We start from the raw sequence: 6,681 nt of genomic DNA on the forward strand, positions 1-6,681 counted from the left end.
GAATGGTGATGGTAGGATGAGATGAAGTAAGATACGAGATGAGGTCTTGAAGGAGAGAATAATGAGAAAAGGTAGGTACGTTCTAACACGGGAAGAAATTTCCATTGACCGTTCCTCAGCTTTGAATAATGTAGACATTTCTGTCCAGTTTACTTATAACTTAGAATTTTCTACTGATCTGTCTTTTGTAGAAAGATGATAAAAGTTGTTGCCTTTTGTCTGTATCGTAGTTGATTTGATGAGAGAGAATTAGGCAATTTGAGAGTTTGTGTGTATTTAAAATTTTAATACCAAGTTTGAAAGTAACATGTGAAAACATTTTTGTAATATGTCTGTATTTTTCTCAAAATTCTTTCCGTAAGATGGTTCAGTTGAAGGAGTAATTGATTATTTGCCCACTGTAAGTTACAGTCAGTGAAATTAGGCATTTGAGGGCTTCATACAAATGAAGGGTGATTTAGGAAAATTTTATTATTGTGTTATTTGTATGCATACTCTTTGGACTAGAATAATAAAACTGTCTAATGAATGAAAGTAATTACAGCTATTAAAAGCTGTAGTTCAAAGAGGAAAAATATTTTCATATTCTGGTACTTCATTAATAATTGTAATTTTGTAGACACCCTTTTCACTCAGTACTGAAGTCACTCCAAGGTTCACCCTGCAGCCAAAGATTAGACAGGTCTATAGGGCAAACCATAACACATGTGAGGAACATGCTTTGTAGTTCAATCATGTATATGAGTCTAAATGGGCACACCAGCCCAAAAGCAAAGACAAGAAGGCAGGAAGGGACAGGAAAACAGAACGAATAGAAACAGGGAACCCGGGGTTGAGAAGGAGAGAGTGTTGACACATCTCGGGGTTGGCAACCAATGTCACAAAACAATTTATGTATTAATTGTTTAACGAAAAACTAGTTTACTCTGTGAACTTTCACCTAAAGCACAGTAAAAAAAATTGTAATTTTGGTTTTTGAACATGGAGGAAAATTTTTTTCTTTCTATTTCTTTCATATTAAAAGCTATGAGGGAAATTAACTTTGCTATTTGATACTACTTAAATATGGCCTTCAGATCAACTGTTTGAACTAAATTGACCAATATAAATAATCTCTCTAATGTAGTTTCTCTACTACAGGTAGCTTACAATTTCTATCCCGTACATAGCTCCTATATACTTGATTAGTTTACTGTTTGTCTCCCAAGGACCATCATTCTTTAGGATACCTTTGAAGCTATTAAAAAAAAAAAAAATTTTTTTTTGTTAACCTGATCAATTTACTTCTTTTTCTTTAAATTTTGTTTATTTTGTTGTTGAGAATATACACAGCAAAACATACACCAATTCAAAAGTTCCTACATGTACAATTCATTGACATTGATCACATTCTTTCAGTTGTGCAAGGATTCTCACCCTTCTTTTCTGAGTTGTTACTCCCTCATTAACATAAACCCACTGCCCCCTAAGGTTCCTATCTAATCTTTTCAGTTGCTGTTGTCCATATGATCCCATATAGATGGTTCTTAAAAGAGCATAATGCTCAAGGCAGACGTTTTTTACTAGTTAAGCTAAACTATTATTCAATTTTAAGATTACTTCAGGGGATATTTTTGGTTTAGGTTTAAAGATTATCTCAGGGCAATAGTTTCAGGGATTCATCCACCCTTCATGGCTCCAGAAAGTTTGAAGTCCGTGAGAATTTGAAACCCTGTTCTGCATTTTCCCCTTTTGATCAGTATTCTATGGAATCTTTGATTAGAATATTCAGCAGGGCACCATCTGGTTCTTCTGGTCTCAGGGCAAAGGAGGCAGTTGTTCACAGAGGCAATTAGCCACACATTCCATATCCTCCTCCTATTCCTGACTCTCCTTCCTCTCTTGCCCGAGGTAAATAGAGACCAGTTGTGCTTTGGTTGGCCACTTGCAAGCTTTAAAACCCCAGGCACTGTGCAATGAACTAGGAGGTAGAACAGAGGCACTCAACGCGTTATTAGGCCAACTAGCTGGGATATCCCGTGAAACCAGGACCCTAAACCTCTAAACCAAGGAACCAAACACCTGGACAATTTACTTTTAGTTCAGAATTTCTACAGAGTGTTTTGTAAAATAAATTATATCCAGAGTATGCTTAGCTATATATTCTGGAGTCAGCTTTCATTTAAAATTAGTTTGATCTTCTGTGAGTATTAGGAAGTTAATAGGTTTTTGTGCCTGAAGATTTTGACCTTGCACTGGCTACAGTTAATCCAGTTTTACCAATAATGCTTAGAATATAAAGGAACCAAATCACTGAAAATATGATTAAAACTATTGGAAATTTTTCTTTTAACATGTCAACAGCAAATAAGTGAAAGAGGAAACCTGGAATTTAAAGATAAAGGCTGCACTTGGAGTTCAAAGATAAAGTGCACATGAAGAGCTGTGAATAGTAGCTAACCAAGTGTCTGTTGTGTGCTGTCAAGTCAATTCCGACTCATAACCACCCTATATGACAGAGAAGAACTGCACCTTAGGGTTTCCTAGGCTGTAATCTCTATAGGAGCAGATTCCCAGGTCTTTTTTTCCCCCACTGGTGGGTTCAAGCTGCTGATCTTTTAGTTAGCAACCAGCCAAGTACTTAACCATTGCTCCACCAGGGAACCTTAACCAAGAGAGCAGATGGGTATAATTAATAACTGCATAACATTTTGGTATAAAGTAAAAGCTTATTTTCTGTTTCTAATTCCCTTTGTAAGCCTGTCTTACCTCAACTGAGTAGCCTCATTGCCCCCCTTCCCCACCATGACTATCGAAAAACTTCAGGAAGGAGGAATAATTGTAATGAGATTGGTAATCACAGCATTTAAATGACAGCCATATTAGAGAGGAGGGTAGCAGAAGACCTCCCTCTGGTCTCTGGCGGGGAAAGGGAGAAGGGGAAAAGGGTCAGCCCTAGGGAGAATTTGAACAGTCCCTGATTGGCACAAATGATAAGTGCCTGACTACTAGCCAAAAGGTTGCCTGTCAGTCCAAACCCACCCAGAGGCATCTTAGAAAACAGGCTTGGCAGTCGGCTTCCGAAAGGTCACCGCCTTGAAAACCCTGTGGAGTAGTTCCACTCTGCACCCAAGGGGTCAGCAGGTGTTGGATCGACTCCAGAAAAGGGCAACTAATAAAACAAACTAATGGTAACATTAGATCCCTCTTTCTTTTTTGAGACCCTCTCCTTCCTCTCGGTGGCCTCTGCCTTCCATTCTTTCTGACTATAGAGCTCTGTCCTCCAGGTTGGCTCTTTGCTGCTTGCCTCGCGCCTATCAAAACTCTCCTCTTCATGTGGCAGATTTCAGCTAGGTGTTAGAAAGGTAGACTTACTAAGCTATTTTACTGAGATGTGGGTGTCAGTCCTCATAGCTGAGGTTTTATTTTTATTGCCAATGCAAATTAATCTCTGGATGCAATTTCAGAAAATGGTGCTGTGGGGCGGGGGTGGGGGAGAAGTTGTCTTTTTGGCAAGAGACTTTTCTGATATACTTTATATTGTACAGTCTAGTTCCCGTTGGATTAAGAACAGCCTGGCGGAGGATATTGCAATCTGTGGTGAACTTTGCAGGCTGTGTGGTCATTATCTATTTGCATATTTGTTTTCCCTACCAAGCTGAGCTTCTTGAGCTCTTTGTCATTCATGCTTGTATCTGAAGTGTCCAGCACATAGCAGGAACTCTGTAAAACTGCTGAATGAATTAGAATGTAGTTTGTAGATTTCTTGTCTCTGTTCACGTTTTGCTTCTTGGTTGGTTCTGAGAGGTCTGGACTGATCTGTCTTTCACTTTCATCTTTATATGCAGGCAGCTGTTTTGTCGTAAACTTAGAACAGGTCAGACCTTCACCCACTCCAGGCGTCAAGCACAGAAAATTGTTTTGTTTTCTTAGGGGTGGCTATGACTTGTGGACTTTGCTTCTCCTGCTCTGTCTTGTACGTATCCCTCAGAAAACCATCTCTTCATGCCGCTCCTCAGCTCTACAAATCTGGAGTGTTTATCTTTGAGAGCTGGGTACAATCATAGTTAGCTGGGTTGTGGGCATCATTGCCCCTCCTTCAAACCATTAAAAAACCCTTGTTCGTGTGTGTTAATATTTTATAGTTTGTAGGTCATGTGGTGTGGTTATCCATGGGAGATGGCCACTGGCTCATCCTATTACAGAATTAGAGGGAACATTATTTTCTGGGACCCCTGAAATAATAACATGAAGGTGTTTACCCATTCTTCCTACTCCACAGCTTTGTCTACAGAACAAGAAACTCTATACAACCTGAAAATGGAAATTCAGCAAGGCAGCCAGGTAATTGCTGAATAACATGAAAACCGATGATATATTTACCCCAGGCTGCTACTGGGCAGAATGTATACTTTCTGTAAAAGTTTGGGGGCTCAGAATGTATTCCAGTTAGATTGTAAGCCCTTTCGGAGCTGAGACGAATACAGTGCCTGATGAGAGTTGTTCATGAAAGACTCAGTAAATGTTGATCGATTATTTCTACCTCCGCACTGAGGTCAAATAGTTGGTGAAAACTGACATATCTGAATATTGCCTTTTGAGTGTTTGTGATGAAGAGCTCTGTTTGTTCATTTCTAATATTTGTATCAATGTCCTATTTCTCTGAGCCATGGAACCAGAATGCTTTTTCATATTTTGAGTGGAAAGTGTTGTAAAAGCGACACCAGTTGCTTCATTTAAAATTTTATGTATAAAATATATACATATATTGAAAGTTTGTTATAAGGTGATTTAGTGTATATGAAAGTAAATGAATTTTAATTGAGTACAGCAGATGACTCTGGCTGTTTGTTTTATTGGCCGTGTGGCTATCCTGGAAAATATGTATAGGTACCCTCTAATCTTTCCTAATCGTCTTTACTGAAAATTCAAGATTTATGCCTTTAGTTTGGATTGAGATACAAGTTATCCTTATCTGTTTACATATGTTTTTTTGTCACTGTTATGAATGGAATTGTGTCCCCCAAAAATGTGTGTCAACTTGTCTAGGCCATGATTCTCAGTACTGTGTGATGGTCCACCATTTTGTGATCTGATGTGATTACCCTATGTGTTGTAAATCTTAACCTCTGTGATGTTAATGAGACAGGATTAGAGGCAGTTATGTTAATGAGGCAGGACTCAATCTACAAGATTAGCTTGTATCTTGAGTCAATCTCTTTTGAGATATAAAAGAAGCCATCAGAGAGGAGAGGGACCTGATGCCACTAAGAAAGAAGCACCAGGAGCAGAGCATGTCCTTTGGACCCAGGGTCCCTGCTCTAAGACACTCCTAGACCAGGTGAAGGTTGATGATGAAGACCTTCCCCCAGAACCCACAGAGAGAGAAAGCATTCCCCAGGAGCTGGCGCCCTGAATTCAGACTTGAAGCCTCCTAGACTGTGAGATAATAAATTTATGTTTGTTAAAGCCGTCCACTTGTGGTATTTCTGTTAAAGCCACCCTAGATAACTAAGACAGTCACTTCTTGAATTTTTTCAAAGATTTACCTAGTTCTTAAATACGCATGAGCTATCACATGCCTGAAAATTTAGAATTGAAATCATTCCCAACTGACTTCTTCAAAGACCGTTTTTTTGTAGCATAAATAGGAAAAAAAAAAAAAAAACAGTATTAAGATTCATCTTACTAGTAGCGAAGAGGCAAACTTAAGCTTCAACTTCAGGTTACTGAAGTGGCATTTCTCACTGTTCAGTGCTCACGTGGCTCCTTTGATTTGGAGTCTGCTACTTCTGTGTTTTAAATTCTTCCTATTGCCTTGGCTGAAATGGATTTTCCCAAACACATTCAATGAAGGAATTGAAAGCATGTATTTGAAAATATGTTGAATTGTTGTGTAGTTGAGTTCAGCAGACATTTACCCATTTATCCTGTATATGAATTTACATATACACATGCCTTTTTTTTAAGGTAACATTAGACCTTTCTGTGACTCAGTGGTCTGAACCAATTCAGAAAAAAAAAGAAATAGGTATATTATTTATTACATCTTCAATTTAGGTCCCTTTCTCTGTTTAATATTAAAATCAAACAGTTATGGATATAATGGGAACAGTAAGCAGCTACCAGTAAGTTAATTTGGAGTGTGGGGGTAGGATTCCCTTCCTTGTATACAACACTTCACTTTTAGTTCTATAAATTGGGATGGAACAAATGAAATAAAGTTATATAGAGAGCTTAGGTTTCAGGTTTATTAGACTTCTGTGCATCATTCTATCTCAATGACATCTGCTTAAAGGTTGTACCTTAGAAAGTTAAAGCTAAACTGCCTAAACCAAAGTGAAAATATTCCCTATTTGCTTGATTTATTCAATAGCAGGTCTCTAAATTAAATGTTTTAAGGGGAAAATGTGTGTCAGTAAAGATTCTTGTAGATTTTGGCTAGCTTCTTTTTTGCTACTAACAATAAGTGGGAAGAAAAATCAATCCGTTTATGCATGGGTTGAATGCCAGAGAAAATGCGTAGTGATATTTAGAGGACTTAATAAAGAGACATGAAGTATTAAATTAATATACTGAATTAAAAAAAAAAATAGGGTATAAAACCCGCCAGCAGAAATTATAATCTGTTAAATTTTTGCCAGCTGTTTTCACTCCATAAAGATAAATAATAATAAAATGAACCAAGATTCCCAGCGTTTT

At 37.9% G+C, this 6,681-nt stretch overlaps 1 protein-coding gene across 1 annotated transcript in view; it reads left to right on the top strand.

Annotated features, from left to right (window-relative positions):
- MPV17L (MPV17 mitochondrial inner membrane protein like) overlaps positions 1-5,579 on the top strand; it is a 30,955-nt gene extending 25,376 nt beyond the window's left edge. Inside the window, exon 5 of the transcript XR_010323643.1 lies at positions 4,262-5,579. The gene's annotated coding sequence lies outside the window, so the exon portion shown is untranslated. The remainder of the gene's footprint in view (positions 1-4,261) is intronic.
- Positions 5,580-6,681: the final 1,102 nt, after the last annotated feature.

Source organism: Loxodonta africana, chromosome 12 (assembly GCF_030014295.1).
Source record: "Loxodonta africana isolate mLoxAfr1 chromosome 12, mLoxAfr1.hap2, whole genome shotgun sequence".
NCBI classification, from domain to species: Eukaryota; Metazoa; Chordata; class Mammalia; order Proboscidea; family Elephantidae; genus Loxodonta; species Loxodonta africana.